Source organism: Camelus dromedarius, chromosome 32, assembly GCF_036321535.1.
Source record: "Camelus dromedarius isolate mCamDro1 chromosome 32, mCamDro1.pat, whole genome shotgun sequence".
Classification (NCBI taxonomy): domain Eukaryota; kingdom Metazoa; phylum Chordata; class Mammalia; order Artiodactyla; family Camelidae; genus Camelus; species Camelus dromedarius.
In genome coordinates, this window is record NC_087467.1 from 913,434 (window position 1) to 934,428 (window position 20,995).

The 20,995-nt window shown below is 47.1% G+C and overlaps 1 pseudogene; it reads left to right on the plus strand.

The window, feature by feature from the left end:
• Nucleotides 1–7,522: 7,522 nt before the first annotated feature.
• LOC116148778 (ubiquitin-conjugating enzyme E2 variant 1-like) lies at nt 7,523–20,654 on the plus strand (annotated as a pseudogene).
• Nucleotides 20,655–20,995: the final 341 nt, after the last annotated feature.

Sequence of the window (20,995 nt, forward strand, 5' to 3'; positions counted from 1 at the left end):
AGAAGTTGTTTTCCCAAGTGGCAGCACCATTTCTCATTCTCACCAGCACTCTATGCCTGATTCAGTTTCCCCACCTGCACACATACATTAGGTAGGTCATTTTTTATTTTAGGCATCTGACAGCTGTGTATTGCCGTCTCATGGTGGGTTTAATTTCCGTTTCCCTCATGGTTAGTGATGCTCAGTATCCTTTTGTGCTTACTTGCCATCTGTGTGTCATCTTCAGTGCTGTGGGACCTGTAGTAACCTGCTACAGACATTGTATGTAGAGACAGCATTCTCTCTCCACTAGAAAACTGACCAGGGTGCAGATGAGGAGGCTGCTGCCCAGATGGTTTAGAAGCTGTCAAGCAAGGCCGCCGTGATGGAAGCAAAGGCTTCAAACCCAGCTGACCCTGGAGGTCCCCTACCCTGTTCTCACAGGAGCAGGCACTTTGACAACTGCAGAGGACTGAAATCCAACCATGGTAGCAAAAAAGTGTGTGGTTTCTTTTGTAGGCTCCTGTAATAGTACCTGAATACATATGTTTTATTCCCCAGTAACTTCTAAGGACCTTGAGGAAAGAGTCTATCTTAGCATTTAATTCTCACAGGCCTTGACACATTGGAGGAATTCAAAACATGTAATTGAATATATGAATGATACAAATTTCTGCCATGGATGAAGGACAAAAGGATACTCTGAAATAGTCTTCCTTTAATTTCATTCATTCAGCAGAGAGAGTTTGGGTGTGTATTTAAAGAAAGGCACCTGGTTAGGTTTGGACAGCAGGGAACAAAGGGACTCAGACTCAGTTCTCTCAGAAAACCTAGACTTGCATGGTGGAGGCAGAAATTGAACAGATTCCCACCAATAAATGTGTTAACACGAGACTCACAGGTATAAAGAAAAATTAAAGGGTAAGATGAGTAATTAAAAGAGGGACACCTGTGTTTGATTGTGGAGAGGTCTGGCAAGGAAGCCTTCTTTGAAGAGCTCATTTGAAATGAATTTTAAAAGGTAATTTTGAATTATTTGGAGGAGATTCAAAAGGCAGGAGGAGAGAGAGGAAAATGAAGAAAAAGGGAAGACCCTGTGTTGGGCGGGATGGTGTCGTATTTCCATGTCAAAGGGATAGAATTTGAGCTTATGAAATTTCAGAGACATGCAAGAGTTTCCTAGAAAGTGAGATAAGTCTGAAAAGGTAGGTGGAGGCCAGAGGCATGGGGCTTTTTAGTCCTTTGGACCTTTTTCAGGCCTCTCATTTTAAAACTACTGTAGCCTAAGTGGCATCTAGATAGTGGCCTCCAGACCCTTCTCCCCACTTGTAAAGGGAAGTGCTGGTCTGGACCTGCTTGCCTGTCTTTACAGCCGTGGGGGCTCATGCGGCAGCACTTCCTGGCCCCTCATCCAGAATCTGCCAGAGTCTCTCTAAGCCAAGAAATGTAGGCAGACATGTCTCTGCACCTTCCCCAATTCCCAGATCCTCTCCACTCTCTGCCTCTCCCTTTTGGAGAGGGAGGTTAGAGGCTAGGGAACCACCTCCCCTTCTAGAATCCAGTCCCTGGTATTCAAGACTGATGTATCAGAATGGCTTTGGGGAGCTTTTCAGGCAGTCCCCCCCCCCCCCCACAGAGGTACTGAGTCAGCAGATCCAAAAAACCAGTATTTATAAAAAGCCTTCGGCAGGACTCGTATATGTAACCAGCACTGTGATTGTGTTTTAGGCATCCACTGAGAATGAAGTGGGGTTCTTATGCCATCTTCCCCTTTAGTGTGAAGCAAAGGGGAGAAAACGTGTTCCTAGAAAGACCAAAGGAGCTTTCCTTAGTGATGTAATAGTTACTTTTAAATCTAACAGCTTATTTTCTTCCAAAATACCATTGTTCTTTTCCTTCTATGAAAGTGCTGTGAGTGGAATGACAGTGACCGGGTCTGTTTTCATGTGTTTCATTAAACACTGAACTTTCACCCTAAATACCCAGTAGAAGAGGTGATCCTGTGTCACTAGTACCAGCATTTAAGCATGTTGCAAAATCAACTTTCTTAGTTCTATTTTTCCCTTAAATTTTTAAATATTTGATTAAATATCTGTACTCGAGAACAGAGTGTGTAGTGTCAGGTGTATATGTTCTAGAACCGAGTTACCTCGTTCTCAATCCCTCTTCATTATTTACTACCTACCTGAGAAGACTAGGAAAGCCAGGTACACTTGTAAAGCCTCAATATCCTTATTTGTAAAATAGAAATCATGATAAAAGTACCTTCCTTATAGGGTTGTGATGAGAATTAAATGAGATAATACTTGTGAAAACTTATTACGGTATCCAGCACTGTAACCTCTCAATTCATGTTAGTTATGCTTTTAGGAGACAGTGAGACTTTATATTCAGAATTAGCAAGTCATCATGTGTGGTCTTCCCTGACCAAAGAGAGGGAGACAGAACAGGGAGTGGTGTTGACAGCGTAACTCCCAGTTGCTAAGCTCTTTGCCAGGCAGTTTCAATACCTTGTGTCATTTTTTTGCAGCAGATTTGTGAGTTAAGAATCCTTATTTCTAGTTTTCCTGATGGAGAGACTGAGGCTCAGTAAAGTTAAGTAACTGAGAGCCACATAGCTAACAATCCCTAGAGTCACATTTGTCTAATTTCAAAGTCATACAGTGTTTCCGCAACTAAGCAATGTTTCCCTCTGAACGAGACAAGAAATGTTTCCCTCCTGAAGGACAGAAGAAAAATACGAAGCCACATCATGTGTAGGTTGGTTTGGTCGGTGTTTAGTTGGCACATGTGTGTGTGCTCTCACTGAGTGTGTTTGCATTTGGTGCCCAGACCCCACCCTCTCCTCAACATGGCTGGTTGTGAACCACTAGCCACTGCTGGTTGCATGACAGGAAGCGTGATCAGCTCCCAGCATGGACAGCAGGTGCCTGTCACTTTAAGGAGCGAGTCCACGGGCTGCAGACAGGCTGGGAGGAGTGGTCTGAGGTCTAGTTGCTCACATCTCTACAACAGGTACCTGGCTGTGAACTGTGGCTAAACCTTTCCACTGCTGCCTCAGCCTAATTTTCATTCTGGGTTGCTGTCCGTGTGAGTAATTTCTCTCCTGATTGTGGCATTCTGGACTTTCTGCTCCCTGCTAGCTGGTTTTTACCTCCAGAAAGACTGAGGAGAGACAATGCCTACCCTTCCTTAGCACTGGCTCTACTACCCTTTGCTCCCCTCTGCTGGCCATACCTGGAAATGATGTTTGACTTCAAGCCTCTGATTCAAGGCAGATGCATAATAGAGTGAGGGAATCGTGGCACACAAAATTTGAGGGTGTGCCAAAACTAATTAAATAAAATTAATGATATTTTAGTGCAATATTTTTAAAAGTCCAATTTGAAAAAATACATTCAAAAATGAATTTCAAGTTTTCAAAAAATAAAATACATGATGAACAGAATATCTAAATGTACCCTAAAATAATACAGCCATCCTTCAGTATTTATGCGGCATTGGTTCCAGGATCCCCTGTGGATACTACAATCCATGGATGCTCGAGTCCCGTATATAAAATGGCCTTATATTGGTATATGACCTGTGCCCTCCCTCCTGTACAGGTTATGTCATTTATAGATGATTCTTAACACCTAGTACAGCGTAGGTGCTGTGTGCATAGTTGCTGGTGCTTGGCAAATTCAAGTTTTGCTCTTTGTTTTGCTTTTTAGATTCCATATAAAAGCAAAGTTATACAGATTTGTTTTTCTTCACCTCACCTATTTCACTTAACATAGTACCCTCAAGGTTGATTTTGTGGCAAATGGCAAGATTTCCTTCTCTGGTGGCTACATACTATTCTGTTTTATATATACCTATATAAATATGTCATATATATGTGGATATATATATATATGTGTGTGTATTATGTTTTCTTTATTCATTCATCCATCAGTGGACATTTAGGTTGTTTCTGTATCTTGGTGGTTGTAAAAATGTTTCAGTGAACATAGGGATGCATACATCTTTTCAAATTAGTGTTTTTGTTTTGTTTGGATAAACAGCCAGAATTAGAATTGCCGTATCTTTTAGCGTTCTACTCCTAGTTTTTTGAGGAATCTTTGCGTTGTTTTCCAGTGTTTCCAAAGGAACCGGTTTCCATTCCCACGACAGTGTACAGGCTTATCCTGACTCACTGGCCCTTATTGTGATCCTGGTGCTTTAATTTTTTGTTTGTTTGTTTTAAATTTTGGCTCTGGTTACCTACTGCCTAACTACAACTCAATCTGCTTAAGTACGGAGGAAGGGCTTATGGAAGAGTGATGACAATTACTAGTATCAGAATAAATAGAGCTTTGTAAGTCATTAAGTTAAAACATAGTGCTAAGGGTGGTCCTTACTCCATTCCTCGTATTTTCTTAGAGAAGAGGATACTTCACAAGAGAACCTGGAGGAATTTGGGAGTAGAGGTTTTCTCTCGACCACAATCATGCATGAGATAACAGACAAGAGGAAATGAACAAACCAGAATATCTAACTTTTCTCAGATGGCCATAAGATCTAAAATGTCACTCTCTGAGAAAAAGTAGGCAAAATATATGGGGAGAGCCCCACAAGCCTCAGCCAACAGAACAAAACACGGAAAAATACAAAGAAACACACACATAATAAACATGCAGAAGCACAGCCGTTGGGCAGTTTCTGCTCAGTGAACAGCATTCCAGACTGTGGCCTTGGCCCTGGCGCAGTGGCTGGCCTGCCGTGGGATTGAGACCTGACCCTTCTCAGGTCCTCGCTGTCTCCAGCACAGGTACCATTAGGTTATCTGCCACACGCTCTGGCTGGCAGTAGCAGTGCTGAACAGCTTTGCACCATGCACCTAATTTGGGGACTATGATTTTGCTTGTGGTAACTTCTGTAGTGGAGCTGCACTTCTTTTGTGGCTACTGACCTCTTGGAGAGTAGAGCTGAGTAGAGATTTGAATTAACTTGGAAGAGGCTGGAGAAAATGCAGAAAATGCATCCATTCCTGGGAGGGACAGCCTAGGACACAGCTGCAGGGGTAAGAGCCCCCGGCATCTGAGTAATGCCCTCTGGCTGAGACTGAGACAGTTGTATGAAATTGGGAATGAGGCATTTTGATTTTAATTTCTGTGGGCTTTTAATTGCAAGGGGATTTAGCTGTGAGGAATTTGAATAACAAGACTTTCCTGTTGCTCATATTTGAGACATTTTGATGTTGTTGATCCTGTTTTTGGATTCATTTCATAAAGTCTGGTGAACTGCTTTGGATAACATGACTGGACGTGAGTGGTGATAGGAAAGAGAATAGTGAGTGAACTTTGACCTTAGGTGCTGCATGGAACGCTGCCTGACTCACGCTGCTAGTCTTGTGAGTGAGAAGTGAAACACCCATCGGCCATCCCAGAGGGAAGCTCTGTGTAGGAAGATGCAGAGTGCGCGGGCGCAGCGCTGTGCAGGCCGCCCGGCCCGGCTGGCTTCTGGCTCTTACAGTGGCTGTGACATCCTTTCCCAGCCTCCCTTTGTATGGTTCTTCATCATGTGCGTATCACCCATACTAACACTGGTATGTTTTTCTTTATTGTGTATACTTCAAAAATCTTTACCTCATGGTTTGCTAAAATGTGATATATATTTTTTCTGAATACAGACTAAAACACCACTACAAAAATGTTTTTAAAAGCCTGTCACCAAGCAACCAAAAATCGACTAGTGTGATGCCGGTGAAACACACCGTAATAAATACCAAAAGACTAAAAGCCTGGCATGTATTGGGGCGGATGCATGTCACCCCTGTCCTCAGGTTTCTGTTCCAACCCTCATGATAGAAAGTGGGGCTGGAGAGAGATTTTGGGCCTCTCTCTACCTTCTTTCTTACTTCATGTTGTGCAACAAAGAAGAACCTTTTCTGAGACTGACAGGCACTCAGGGAGAGTGTTCTCTAATCCTGCCCTCGGCGTTCAGGGTGCAGGGCTCCTTACTCCCACGCTGGAAGTGGGCTTGAGTGAGGAAGACGGCAGTTGTCTGACTGCTCCACGGCCCATTTGTGGATCAGTAATGAACCTGCTTGTACTTTAGGTCTAAGCCTCATGCTCCTCCCCCCACTTACCAGGGAATCCTGTAATGTGGATAGCAACATGTACATTTCAGGGTCTTTCTGTCTTCTGTGTTTAGCTGTCATGGTGGTCAAAGCCCGTAAAGTTTCTACTTTACTCTAACACAGTGAAGTTCCAACACAACGTTCAGTTACAGAAACAAGTGAAGAAGAAAAAGTTGATGGAAGAAAATGAGTGCTTTGTCACACAGCAGAATACTCTGCTTATAAACATACAATGATAGCCTGTTGTGAAAAAGTGTCTTTTTAAGTTGATTTTACTTTATATTCAGATACAGTGGCTCTGAGTTCTCATTTCCCCAACCTGGGGCTTGCTTCATATGGTATTGTAGTCCCCTTGGCTGAGTCTGCAGCCTGGAGCAGGGGACCCTTCCCTGTTCCCTAGTCTCTGAGACACAAGGAGATGTTGTAGAAAGAATACTGGCTTTGGAGTCAGGCCTAGGAATGTGTTCTGGATGTTTGAAGTTGGGCAAGTTACTTAGCCTTCCTGAGTCTCAGTTTTTACATGTGGAAGATGGGGATAGTAACTCTCAAAGGGCTGTTGTGAGGATTGCGATAGCACATGTAATTGCACTCATTTGGTGCCTGACTGCCCCCTGCGCCCCCTCCCACAAATTGAGCTAAAGATACTCTTTGGAGGAGCCTTTCTCCCTGCTCAGTGCTCACGGTTACCCTCTGGGACTCACTGGGCAGCAGCAGTTATAAAACCTTTATTATGCATCCAGACCTTCTCCTTCCGTGCGCGTCTCTCCCTTTGTGTCCCTGAACTGAGGGCTTGGGGCTCCTCCTTACTACAGAGGACTCATCACTTGGGACTCAGACTTCATCATTTTCTTCATCAGCTTCACGGCTCTCCCCATGTCGCATCACCAGTTCCAAGACCACAGGCTGTAGCCTGTCTCCTACTTTCCCCCAACCCCAACCTCTATTCACGTAGAAGGAGCCAGGCTGAGCAGGTGTGCAGCACCTCAGTGGTATGTGGCACACAGTAGATGATCCTTGCCTGTGAGTTTCCTTTCTTGGACATGGAAGCTGTGAACTGGTTTTTACAGAGCTGTATTGACTATTACGATTGAGTACAGTGATCCAAGAACTGTGTTGTAACTTATTATTATTATTTTGTATTGAGGCAAAGCCAGTTTATAATGTGTCAGTTTCTGGTGTACAGCACAATTTTTCAGCCATGCATAAACGTACATACATTCATTTTCATATTCTTTTTCACTGTGAACTATTACAAGATCTTGTATATATTTCCCGGTGCTATACAGTATAAACTTGTTTATCTGCTCTATATATACCTGTGAGCATCTACAAATCTCGAACTCCCAGTCTTCCCTTCCCACCCGCCCCACCCCCTGGCAACCACAAGTTTGTTTTCTATGTCTATGATTATGTGTTTGTTTTATATTTAAGTTCATTTGTCTTCTTTCATTTTTTTTAATTCCATATATTAGCAATATCATATGATATTTTTCTTTCTCTTTCTGGCTTGCTTCACTTAAAAAGACATTCTCCAGGGACATCCATATTGCTGCAAATGGCATTATGTTGTCGGTTTTTATGGCTGAATAGTATTCCATTGTATAAATACACCACATCTTCTTTATCTAGTCATCTGTTGATGGACATTTAGACTGTTTCCATGTCGTGGCTATTGTAAATAGTGCTGCTATGAACATTGGGGTGCAAGTGTCTTTTTGAAGTAGGGTTCCTTCTGGATATATGCTCAGAAGTGGGATTGCTGGGTCATACGGTAAGTCTATTTTTAGTCTTTGAAAGAATCTCCATACTGTTTTCCATGATGGCTGCGCCAAACTGCATTCCCACTAGCAGTGTAGGAGGGTTCCCTTTTCTCCACACCCCCCAGAGCATTTTTCAGTGCTCTGCCAGCTGTTGGCTTAAAGCAAGTTAAACAGATTAATTTATGTCACCAACTTATAGGAGCATCTCATCAGAATCAACAATTTCTACCTAGTACATGGACTGCGGGGAGAGTGGGCTGAGACGTCTGATCATGTGGAGAATGGGTGTGTGTGTGTGTATGTGTGTTTGTGATGGTGGTGGTTCACTGAGCAGCCTCTCAGCTCAGTCCTTGAAATGCAGGAGAACTTAGCAGTGACTGGGCGCTGGGGGTTTAAAGTGCTAGAAGCAGGCCCTGAGTGGCCAGCCAAGGAGGGGCAGCCCCGGAGCTCAGGTCTGTTGAGTTGCATTGTAACTCTTAACTTTCCATCTTAACCAAGAATTTCTAGGGAGCTTCCTCCTACTCATTTTCCTACATAAGACATATTAGTGTGTACTGGAATTACCTACAAATTCAGCATCCAAGATCTTGGATCAAATTGTGTTTTTTCTCCCAACTACCTTTTTTTTTTTTCAAAAGAAGAAAATTGGCAGGAACCTAGACCACAATTCTGTGATAACTTAATATTATTGAGAAACAGGCTACCCCCGTCCCCCCACCAGTCCACTGCCACTTGGACTGAAATTGTTTTAGTGACAGTATCTGTAAAAGCCAAAGTGCAGAGCCTTTCACAGGGACTGAGCTTTCACAGCTTTTCAAAAGGCTGGGGAAGGGCAGGGGTATTGAAGGGGGCAGAGCTAAGCCCGTGGAGCCTTGACCTTGCCCTGGGCCAACTGGGCCTGTGCTTTCTAGTCTGGTTTCTGTCACTTTTTAGTTCCTTTGCTCTGACAACACACACCGCAGGACCTCTCATCACCTGTTGTTCTCTCGCATTTTCCCTGGCATTTAAATATCCCCCTGCCTCTTCCCTGCAACAGTTAAATAGCATCTCACCATAACGGTGCTCTGCAGTTGACTTAATCCACCCAACTCTGATTGAATTTGGGATCATTCCATTTTTTCCCTTTTTTAAATAACAAAATAGTCTACGCACAGAATAATGAGTCTAACTTTTGCATAAGATATGTAGGCAGGGTGGGGCCATGCGGGCAGTGGGGGGAGGCTGCAGAGGACCAGGGTCATGCTGCAGCTCCTGCCAGGCCTAAGCGTGCTCCCTCCCTGGCACCTGGATGCGGGACTCCAGTGGGGGACTCCTGGGCGGTGAAAGTCAGAGCCTCATTCTGGATGACTGCCCCAGGCTGAGATCACCTACGAACTGCAAGATGGTGGTTCCAGTGAAAAATCAGTCTTTACTGTGATGCCTCCCAGTTTGTTGACATCACTGTGGATGATGCAGATGAAATATAATAGTAAGATGGACACACATTCCCACTCAGGACACCAAACTGAGGCCCGTGTGAATCTCTGCCTAGTTGCACCTCCCAGCATCACCTGTTTCACTTTCCCGATCCCCCCTGCTTTTCCACATAGTTGCACTTTCACTTTTAACTTTATAATATTAATATATTTCTCCAGCTTGCCCTTTCTGCCAAAGTTGTTGCTGAATTTTGCCTGTTAGGAATAATGTTGTACTGAGCATGCTTGTGACCATTTTTTATGTCCATTCACGTTTATTTCCTTAGAATAAAATCTTAGATTTAAATTGCTGGGTCAAAGCATCTTTATGTACATTTTTAAAAGCTTTTGACACCTATTTCCATGAGGAAGACTGTACTGATGTGTCCTGCCGGCCTTTGCTGACACTGCATGTGATCATCAGTCCATGTACAACCGCCAACTTGAAGAGGAATGAGAAGCCCCATTTTTGTTTGATTTGCATCATTTATTACATGAATGTTTCACCAACTGTAGAAAACATCTTCCTGAAGGGTGTGTGGTTGGCAAGACTAAGATGTCATAGAAAAGAGAAGGTTGGGGGGAAATACGAAATATAGCGTTAAGTATCTATTTATGAAGTGGATATGAAACGTAGCACTGTATGTAGCATTAAGTACATAGACACGTGAACTGCAGCATTAATGCGTATCATGCATAAAGTACACGTCCTCCAAGTGGTCCACTCCCCAGCCTGTGGGCACCAGCAGGCTGCTCTTCTCCTGCACATCCTTCTTCAGGTCATTATTCAGGTGGCAGCGTCACTGCCTGGGCCGCCTCTCCCCTGCTGGCTGAGGGCACACACATCCTACCCTTGAAGTATTTGAACCTGCCCAGACCCAGGCAGCATCAAAATCCCCATCACTTTCCTCAGTGAGCGCGCCTCACTAGTCACGTGCGCTGGTGCGCAAGGCATCTTGGCCACTTACTCCCTGGGTGACTGCGGGTGAGATGTTTCACACTCTGAGCATCAGCTTCCTCATCTGACCCGTGAGGATGCAACACCTCCATTGTTGCTTGGTTTATTCAGCCCTCATCCTTTCCCTGTCTCTTCTACAGAAGCCAGAAGGGCTGTACCACATATTCATTTCCCCAGTCTCTTCGCAGTAGGGATAGAGGCTTGGCCAGTGACAGGTACTGTAGAAGTTACTTGGGTCTCTGGGAAAGATTTCATTTTTGTCATAAGTGAGAGATGCTGGCACTGCCATGTTCACGTTCTCTCCTTGCTTGGATCATTGATGTGATGTCTGGAGCTGCAGCAGCTACCCTGTGAGCATGATGGAAAGGCGAAGGTGACCACAGATAGATACAGACTTTCACAGGGTTGAGCTACTTAACTGGTGAACCAATTCTAGGTTTCTTATTACCTGAAAAAATAAATTCCTGTTAGAGGTTTTCTATAAATGCTTCCTCGTGGGGTGTGAGAATCATGTGAAGCAATTTTAAGGATGAAGTACAGTGGCTAATACTGACAAGTACTCAATAGAAAGTATTTTGTGATTACTATTAGTAGTGTTAGTACCAACTGACCTCAGTTGCCACTAATATCTAGTGGCTGGGAGTAAGAAAATGCTTGTTGAAGATCATTCTCTACTTCCAGCTAGCATCAGTGACCTTGGGCAAGTCTTAAAACTCTGTGGGCCTCAGTTTCCTCAGCTGTTTATGAAATAATACCAAAGTTCCCTCTCAGCTCTAAAATTCTTTTATTTTTACTTTCCCTAGAAACCTCTTCCATTACAGTATGTAAGATCCTGGCTGACAGGACCAGAGAAGGATGTGGGGGTGGGTGTGCGATATTGCTACTTATGTGTGCAGTTTACAAGTCCCTCAGCACCCGGGACTCCGAGCCAGGCCTCTGCATGTGGTGCCGTGTGGAGCCACAAATGTCACCTAAGAAGCAGTTGTGCCAGAAACGTCCAACCTGGACGTAACGGCATCGGGAGCAGTGTTATCCAACCAGCTTCTGTGGTGATGGGGACATCTGCACTGTCAGTATGGTAGCCGCTGGCTACGTGTGGATACTGGGCACTTGAAACGAGGCTGGGGAGATCAGGAACTGCATTTAAAGATGTAGGTTCATTTTCATTGAACCAACTAAAACTCAGATACTCATCTGTGGCTCATGGTCACAAACCTAACCTAACCTCCAAGCTACAGGAGCGGGGAGACGGCAGAACACTTTCCCACAGGGAGAGGATTAGACAGACCCACGGGGGAGCTTTATAGGATGACAGTCCTGGAGTCTTCAGACAGTGTCATTAAAGACAAAATACAAAAGCAGGTGAGGTGGGGACTGTCCTAGGTTAGAAGAGATTGACAAAACATAGAGCAGAAAGTTAGATTGGATCCCAGTTGAAAACAACAGCACAGACTTACAGCATTCCCGGGTCAGCGGGGGAACCGGGCACAGTGTGGGTGCACTGCAGTGTTACAGTTACTGTTAGTTTCCTCAGGTGTGACACTGCTGTTGTGATTACGTGGCGTGTTATTTTTAGAAGATGCATGATGAAGTACGAGTCGTAATGCCTACAACTTTCTAATGATGCAGCAGGGGTGGGTGTGTGCACGTGTGTGCGTGCAGAGAGTGGGAGAGAGAGAGAGGGAGAAAGTTTAACAGATACGGTGAATGTTTTTTTAAAATAGTCCTGTCACGCGTGATTCTTCCAATAAAGTAGAAAATGTACTTGATGAACCAGGAGACTTAGGAGAGGTTTCCGGTGAGAGCGTTCAGGTGGCTGTCTGCCTGCTTCCCGGTCTTCACTGCGAAGTGGGTGACAGGGAGCCGCTGCCAGAGGCTGCTACACACAGAGGAGCCAGGACTTGCTGATTCTAGAAATTCTCAGACCCCCAGATGCGGATGATGCTAAAATGAAGAAACGGCTTCCAGGCAAAGACAACACCCAGGGTCTGTCGGGGGAATACGGTATAAAGACGAAGACAGGAGTGCAGCTGTGGAATCCTTCGTTAAGTTTTGTTAAGAGGAAACTCGAGGGTCATGCCTTAGGCAACCGCTTAGACAGAAGCCCTTCTTTGAAGAGCTTCATTCTTCCGCAGCCCAGAAACAGCTGCCGCCGTGTGGAATGAGTGTCTGTGGGGCCCGGGGAGGGGCCGAGTGTGTTTCCTCAGGTGGAGGGCTGTGAAGCATGTAGGCAGCCTCCAAGGTGGCCTTCAAGGCCCCTGCCTCCTGCTATCCGTGCCTCGTCCAGACCTTCCCCTCTGAACACAGTACCGCAGAAATGGTGTCTGGCCAGAACACAATGACCTTGGGCTCTTGGGTTCTTGCACTGGGGAATCCCGCTGCCCTGTCTTCTGACTACTCAGCTATGTGAAGAGGCCCATGTGAGGAGTGTAGTCTGTTTGAGCACACAAGCCCCCCAACCCCACATTCAGGTCCTTCCCAGACCCTCAGGATGTGACCTTATTTGGAAATTGGGTCTTTGCAGATGCCGTTAGTTAGGGTGAGGCCACCCTGGGCAGCGTGGGCCCATAGTCCGGTATGACTGGTGTCCTAGGGAGACCAGGAGGAGGGACACAGGAGCACACGGGGAGAGCCTGTGTGAGGATGGAGGCAGGGCCTGGAGCGACGTGTCTGCAGGGCAGAGCGCTCAGTGTGGCTGGCAACCCCAGAAGCTATGAGAAAGGCATGGGCCAGATCCTTCCCGGGATCCTTAGGACCCTGGCCTCGCTGACACCTTGATTCCAGATTTCTAGCCACAAGCACTGAGACAGTAAATCTGTTTTTCAAGCCACCAAGGACGTGAGCCTTTGTACGCTGGCCCCAGGAGATGAGCAGAGATGAGCCGAGCCCCCCGCTCGCAGCACCAGCTTGCGTGCCGCCTTGGACCTCTGCCCCGCTGCCGGTGCCATCTGCTCTGCAGCCTCGTGACAGACCCCGAGCCAGAAGTGCTGGCTAAGTTGCTGTTCAGTTTCTGCCCCACAGAAGCAGACATGTTTATTATGATTTTAACTGAACTTTGGGGTAACATGGTACACAGCTAAGATTAACATTGCAAGGATCTTGGGGGAAGGCCATACCCTTGGATGAATAAATACATTCACTTGTTTTACAGTTTGTTGGCTCTGGTCTAGAGCTATGATGATGGTTTGGAGACTTGTCCTTAGCAATTAAAGGTTATCAGACTGAAAAGATGGTTTGGGAAACAGTGTGGTCTTCAGGGTGGTGGAAAGACCATGCTTCCATGTTGCAGGGCGCGCACCCCGCCTTCCCCAGAGAACACGCCTTGTCTCCCTGTCCTGCACGACACGGGCTCTCCTTTCAGCTCTTCCTGCCCAACCGCTGCTGCAGGTCAAAGCACTGCTCTCCCAGGGTTCTTTCCGGACCACTGTAGGTAGACCCATGTTTCCAGTCTCACTTAGAGGAAATTTCAGAAAACACCAAGGAACAGAGATTCTTTGAACTCTTAGGCACCCGTCACTAAGCATCAACAATTTTGAGTTCAGGCCAGTTTTACTTGCTCGATCTCTATTCCTTCTGGCCCTTCCCTGAATTATTCTGAAGCAAATCCCAAACATTTCATCCACAAGCAATGCAGCAGGTAGTGTTACCACACAATTAAAATCAACAATAATCTTCAGTATCTTTAAAAGTCTAATCAGTGTTTACACTTCTGTTGATTGTCTTGCAGTTTTTAAAAAATCATCTGTTTGCATCCAAATAAGGTGACATCATAATATTGATTTCTGTATCTCTTTAGATCTATAGTTTCCCCTCCATCTGTTTTTATCCTTTTGTTGTTGCCGTTTCCCTGTAGAAGAAGCCAGGTTGTTTTCCTTGCAGATGTGCCTACAGTCTGGGATTTGCTGGTGGCATCTCCATCACCACAGTGATTCAGATATCTCCATGATGTTTGTATTCTGTGTAAACTGCTGTGTAGAGGAGCTTGGTCAGATTCAGGTTTTGCTTTGTTTTGTTAGTTTTAGTTTGAAGGTCGACTGCAGAGGTGGTAGTGTGTCTTTCCATCAAAAGTTACACAGTGTCTACTAGTCTCCAGATAGCAATCAGTTGTCATTGCCTAATTAATTAGGGGGCAAAGCTGTAACATGTACATTCTGTTTTTCTTTCAAGTATATCTTTCGTAGGCCGAAGCACTGAGAATCATGCCTGTTCAAACAGGTGTAAAACAAGAATCATAGAGCTCATGTGCACGATTTAATGCTTAGATCCTGAGCACATCTTCGGGCTCTGCCTTGATCGCCCTGTCCGCCGTGCTCTGACCGTGATGTTACTCTACTGTGCATTCTAATGGCTCATCTCCCTCCACTCCCCTCCCCTCTCAGTGAGAATGGAAATCAGTCCCATTTTCATCCTTGAGCTTGAGATGTCCAGTGCTACCCCTGCACACCTGGGTCTGCCTGAACCTCTGCCCCACACCCGGGAGTTCGGTCCCCTTGGGCAGTTCTTCCCAACCCTGAGTCACCACCTAGCAAGACATGGCTGCAGCTCCTTTGCACAGGCTTCCCTCAGGGCTGGGCGTGGGGATACACCAGCTCAGCGGGTGGTCCACGTGGTTATCGCACATGGGGAAGGAAGTGCACTCAGGTGCTTATGGCCATTCACCATATGCGAGCTTAGAATAAACGTGCAGAGAGTGCCTGTTGTTGTATCCCCGGAGTGGTCATTGGGAGGATTGCCAGGAACTCCAAAACGTGCTGATTTTACACATTTATTTTTTGTTGAAGTACAGTTGGTTTATAACAGTGTATTAATTTCAGGTGTACAACATAGTGCTTCAGTATTTTAATAGATTACATTTCATTTAAAGTTAGTAATAAAATATTAATAGAACACACTGTGTGTGTCCGTGCTGACGTGGAGAGGCCAGCACCTCCCAGAAGGCAGGCCTCAGGGCCCTGGAAGAATCAGGGAAGCTGCTGGAGATGCAGAAAGCACTGCAGAAGCTGTCCCGCCCAGCACTGGGGCTGCCTGACTGCCCCGAAGTTATGCCCGCACACAGGTTTCATTATCACAGACTTTTTCCCCTAAAAAGTGATCTGATGTCAGTTACTTAATCCCTAACTTGACAATAAAAGTGACACTTACTGGATATCTGCACTGTGCTGGGTGCTTTCCTGGGGCTGTTTTGTGCCATCCCCCACAACCCTGTGAGGCAGTAGGGAGAGGCAGAGCCCAGACTGGAACCCGGAGAGCCTGGTGTCCGGATCGTGCTTGTCAGTCTCCAGACCCTGCACGGTCTCTTCTTCTCCCCAGGGCACTTAACTCCCAGACTTCTGCCCGGCGTGGGAGGCAGGCCCGTGGCTGCAGGCCTGACACTCTCCTGGCTGGAGGGGCAGCGGGCGGTTTGGCAGCTGCAGGCCCCTTTCCTCTCTGTTCCCGCCTCCCCCAGCCACTCGCTTCTGTGCTTGATGATCTTTAAGGGCTGTTATGGAGTGACAGTGACTCAAGATGGCAGCCACCACGGACTTGGGAGTAAAAGTCCCTTGCAATTTCCGACTGTTGGAAGAACTCAAAGAAGGCCAGAAAGGAGTAGGAGATGGCACAGTCAGCTGGGGTCTAGAAGATGACGAAGACACGGCACTTACAAGATGGACAGGAGTGATAATTGGGCCTCTGACAATGACTTATGAAAACCGAATATACATCCTTAAAATAGAATGTGGACCCAAATACCCAGAAGCACCCCTCTTTGTAAGATTTGTAACAAAAATTACCATGAATGGAGTTACTAGTTCTAATGGGGTGGTGACCCAAGAGCCATGTCAATGCTAGCAAAATGGCAGAATTCATGAAGCATCAGAGTTGTCCTGCAGGAGCTTTGGCACCTAGCGACATCTAAGGGAAACGTGAAACCCCCTCGGCCACCCAAAGGACAGTGTCACAGCAATTCATCACAAAGGAGAACCACAGGCCCTCCCTTGCTCCCCATTCGACTTAAGCAGTCTTCATTTCCCACAGCAGTACATTTTCTAGATACGTCTTATAGACCTCAAAGTGCTGGAAAGGAAACTCCCACTCAAAGGCAGTTTATCTTGAGATCCTGTAAATGATACTAATTTTTTGTCCATTTGAAATACATAAGTTGTCCTGTAACAAATCATCCTGTTAAGTGTAACCACTGTCCACATAGTTGAGCTTCTGGGATCAAGAAAGTGTATTTAAGTTGATTCCCATCATAACTGGTGGGCACATGTAACTCAGCTGTGAAAGGACACATCACACAGTCACCTTGCTGCTGACGACATGGCCTGGGGTCTCTGCCTTCTCCCCCTCCCCCTGCTTCCCTTCCTCCCTGCAGCAGCCCTCCAGCTTGGGGTGGCTGCTTAGGGTAGATGTGAAGGTTTCAGGTCATAGCCTGTGGGACTACTGCTGGGTGTGTGTGGGCACTTTGCATCCCTAATTTCTTTAAGTCTTAAATGATGCCCCCCTTCTGAGCTGTCATCCTTTCCCACTCTCCACTACCACCCTTGGCCGAAGCATAGATTGTAGCCCCCTCTGCTCCCCTCTGAAATTGGCCATTGGTGAGAAATTCAGGGCTTTCCCCATATCTTCTCCCCCCACCTTAATCGAGGGGTGCCGCTTTTCCTTCCTCTTCAAGTCCCTTTTGCACCGTCACCACCCAACACTTTCTTTCCATGACACTTCGTTGCTTTGGCCAGAAGCCATCAGGTAAGGTTGGAAATAGTCTTTGACCTCCCTCATTTAGTTGTGGAACCACATTTATTTACTCTCCACCGGCCTGGGAACCGCTTTTTGGGTCCTCGGCCTGACCCCCTCTGCTGTCATCATCAGCAGATGCTTTTTTTTCAGCTCAGGTTTTGATAAGGTGACAAGAGCAGTCACCAGGGCTGCTCAGACCTGCCAACTCTGAGTCCTTGGTGGTTAAATGTGGAGAAAGGCCACAGAACGCACCTGTGAGCACACACAGTCCCTCTGAGTGAATTGGTTTCTTTCCCTGTAATTGCTTTTGCATTTAAAAATTGAGGTAGTTTAAAACAGGGCTCTCACTTGGTCATCCTTGCAGTCCATTTGGGTCTAGTTTGGAATCTGACAACTGGAACAAAAAGAGTCTTGAATTCAGTGCATACCTTGGTTCTGGTGCTGCTGCTTCTCACGGTCCTGAGCAGGGATTAAGGATGAACTCGGACTGCACGGCAGATCCCCCGCATTGGCGGGCTCGACGTCCTGGCAGATTGCTGCATTTTTCCACTTTTCTTTTCAGGACCACTAAATGCTGAGATGTGGATGCATACAGAAATAAAAGCAATTCATCGTGTTCTAAGGTTTTTTTTTTTTTTTTTTTTTAGTTTAGTGTTTGTGTAAAACCACCTTTTGAAGCAGTAACTATCAAGTCCGAAAAGCAATTGATGTTTCCATTAATCTTTTTCTAGGGAAAACTGTAGTTCTAAGGATTTAACATCCTGTAAGTAAAGTTTAACTCAACAGTATTCCATAAGCAGCCTTTTTATTGTCAGACCATTGCCTGATTTTATTATAATAAAAAAGAAGTGTGTGTTAATATTAAAAAAAAAAAGGCTGTTCCTCCAGAGATGGGAAATATTTGTGATGGTCAAACAACTGAGAAACTATGGCGTTTTATAGACACTTCACATTTGTCATTTATGACTCTTCCTACTTGACAAAAATAAACAGGATTTCTATGTGGGACAAAATCAAAAATAAGATGTTAGTAAGAGAATTCAATGTGAGAAAACTTCAAAAAACAACTGCATCCCCCTTGACTAGACCCTGTTTCAACACATGGCAGGGATATGGCTCAGCGGTGTCAGGAGGGCTCAGCTCTGCTCGGGGCGTGATGACTGTGATGCTGCGGGGTGCTCAGCACCGCTCAGGAGGAGCCCCGGAAAGATGCGGGTGACAAAGGCCCTTGGGGGCTCAGAAACACTGGGCCACACCCGGCCCTTCAAACCCAGCTGAGGAGCTGGAAGAGAAGCTGGGGGCTGAGCACCCGGGCCCCTCCCAAAGCTGGTGAGCAGCCTGGACCCCAGGGGATGCCCAGAGAGCTTGGAATCAAGGGGGAGGAAACAGCCGCACGCTGAGGAAGCCCCACAGCAGATGAGCCAGGGACCAGCGACTGAGCAGCGGGAGCCCTGAGCCCACAGCAAGAAGGGTGGGAGCCCCCCGGGGCAGCAGCCAGGCCCACGTCCCCTCAAGACGCCAGATGTCTCCCCACCCGCCCAGCAGCGTCACGGCCCCCTCCCCTCCTCTGCCAAACCGGAGCCGCCTTTTTTTGAAAGCATTCTGGTCTCTGGCCCAGAGGACGCTGGATCTAGGTGAAGGTCGCGGTGCCATCCAGTGAGGGTGGCTGTCCAGCTTTCTTCCTCACAGGGTCCTTCCTGCCAACTGCAGGTGGGGACTGGGCGTCTCGGGAGGGACTGATGCCAGCACCTCCCCGACTGAAGGTCCAGCCAGTTCAGGCACGGGGACCAGAAGTCCCAGTCAGAGTCCACAGCACGGAATCAGCAGACCCTCTGATATGAAAGATAAAAACTGCAACCCACAAGCAGGAAAAGTAATTCAGATCAACTAAAAGCACGCTGGACGTGGCTGGCACAGCAGACTAGCCATCCTGAGTGACCAGGGAAACCAGGAAGGGAGCTATGAGGGTGTTCTCCTGAAGCCCGGGGGCCCGGGGCAGCATCAGGGCCAGCCTGGCACCAGTCAGGGGATAACGCTCAGGCCCCGCTCCAGACCAGCGGAATCGGACACTAGCCCGGCAGTCGCATCTCAACAAACCCTCTGCGTGACCCCCGACCTCTGAGTCGCTCCCCTCCCCCGCTCCCCTGAAAGCACCCCCACTTCCTCTCCTCCAACCTCCCTCTTCCCCCTCCATCTTCTCAGCAGATGCTGCCTCGCTCCTGACCTCACTGAGGAGGCTGAAGAACTCGGAGGACTTCATCCCCCCAACCACGACCCACCCTCGCCCTATGCCCACCTGTTCCCCAGGCTGCTTCCTGGCTGCGCTGCTGCCGGGCGCTGGCTCCCACCTCCTCTTCTGTCACCAACTGTGGCCCCTTTTCTTTCCTCTTTTGCAACAAAACTCCTTTAGTGGTGTCTGCTGCTCACAGATTCACCCATGACCTCCAGGCCGCTGAATCCAAGGGCCATTCCTCTTTCCCTTCCATATCAGGATCACCTGAAACAGCTGACGGCTCCCTTCCTCCCTGGGCTCCAGGAGGACAGACCCCCACCCTATCACTGCCTCTTCTCACCTCCTTTGCTGGAGCAAAGTCCTCCCGCTGCTTCATGTGGTGTTTTCCCTCTGCCCTCACTTCCCTGGCGAGCTCGCCCAGCACGTAGCTTTAAATAACCAACATGCAAATGACTCCAAAGTGAGTTTCCTCCCAAATTTCCCTTGAGCCCCCTGTCAGCGCAGGCCCCGCAGACTCCACGTGCCGTAGTGGACCTTGACCCACCTGGCTGACCTCCCCACATCTCAGAGGCTGGCAATGCCCTCCCGGGGCCTGGCCACTCTGGAGACAAGTCTGCCTGCTCGTTCTGCTCTGCACCTGACGGTCAGGAAATCTTACTGGTTCCGGCTTCAGGACACATCTAGAGTCTAACCATTCTCACCAAGCCCACCAGCCACCTTCCTGGACCAGCCCTCTAGTTTCCCTTCTCCCACCTGGCATTGGCTCAGGATGACCCCTTTCCTGCATTAATCAGATAATGTCCTCTTTTTGCTCAAAAACTGTGTGACTGTCTACTCCACCCAGAGGAAAAGCGAAACTCCTCAGAACGGCCTTTCAGGCCCTAGGACTCCTCAGAGGCTTGGCCTTCCTCCATCTCCTCCCCTGCAACCCCTGCCCCTCCACATACACATTCACTCTGCTCCTGAACAGGACAAGCTAAATTAACATCCTCAAAGGGGTAAGATACTGCAACGAGAAATAAGGAGAGAATATACACAAGAGCTACCCCAAGAACAAGGAAAACTGGAAATAAAGGAACACACAGTAGAAGGACTAGGAAATAAAGCTGTAATTTCTTTGAAAAGAAAGCAAAAGGCAGAAGAGTAAAACATTAAAAGAATAATTCAAAAGAAAATTCCTAGGATTGAAACACAGGAGGTTCTAGATTGGAAGGGCCTGCCAGGAACCCAGGACCAGGCTCGTTATCATGACAGAAATTCTACAGCTTGCAAAGTGATCACAGAGAAACAAGAATCACTGTGGCTGTCAGGTTCTCAGGCAATACTGTTGGAAGCTGGAAGACAGTATGATTGAAACTTCACTAGGAAAGTGACTTCCAGTGCAGAATTCTCTGAACATCCTATGATTTCAGTGTCAGGGCAGAACAGAGACATCCCTCAGACACGTGAGGCTCAGCTGCAGGGGGCAGGCCGCCTCCTGCTCCTGGAGAGCTGCTGGGTGGGAGGGGTGGGGGGGCTGCTCTTGTCTGTCAGCTTCCTTGCAGCTCCAGAGGGCGAGCATAAAGCCTTTGATGACTTTCCCAGGGCCTCTGCCAGGAAATGGTTTGAGTCAGTTCTTGGGGCTGTTGGGGGTGTTCACAGGATTGTAGGTGGATGGTGCTTGGTTCTTGTTTTGTCCTCTCATGGACAACACTTTAAATAGTGGGGTAAGGACCCTGTTAACACACAGCCAGCACTGCTTCTGATGGCCGATCCTACAAAAGCCACAGGTCCACCTGGTACAGAACCGCG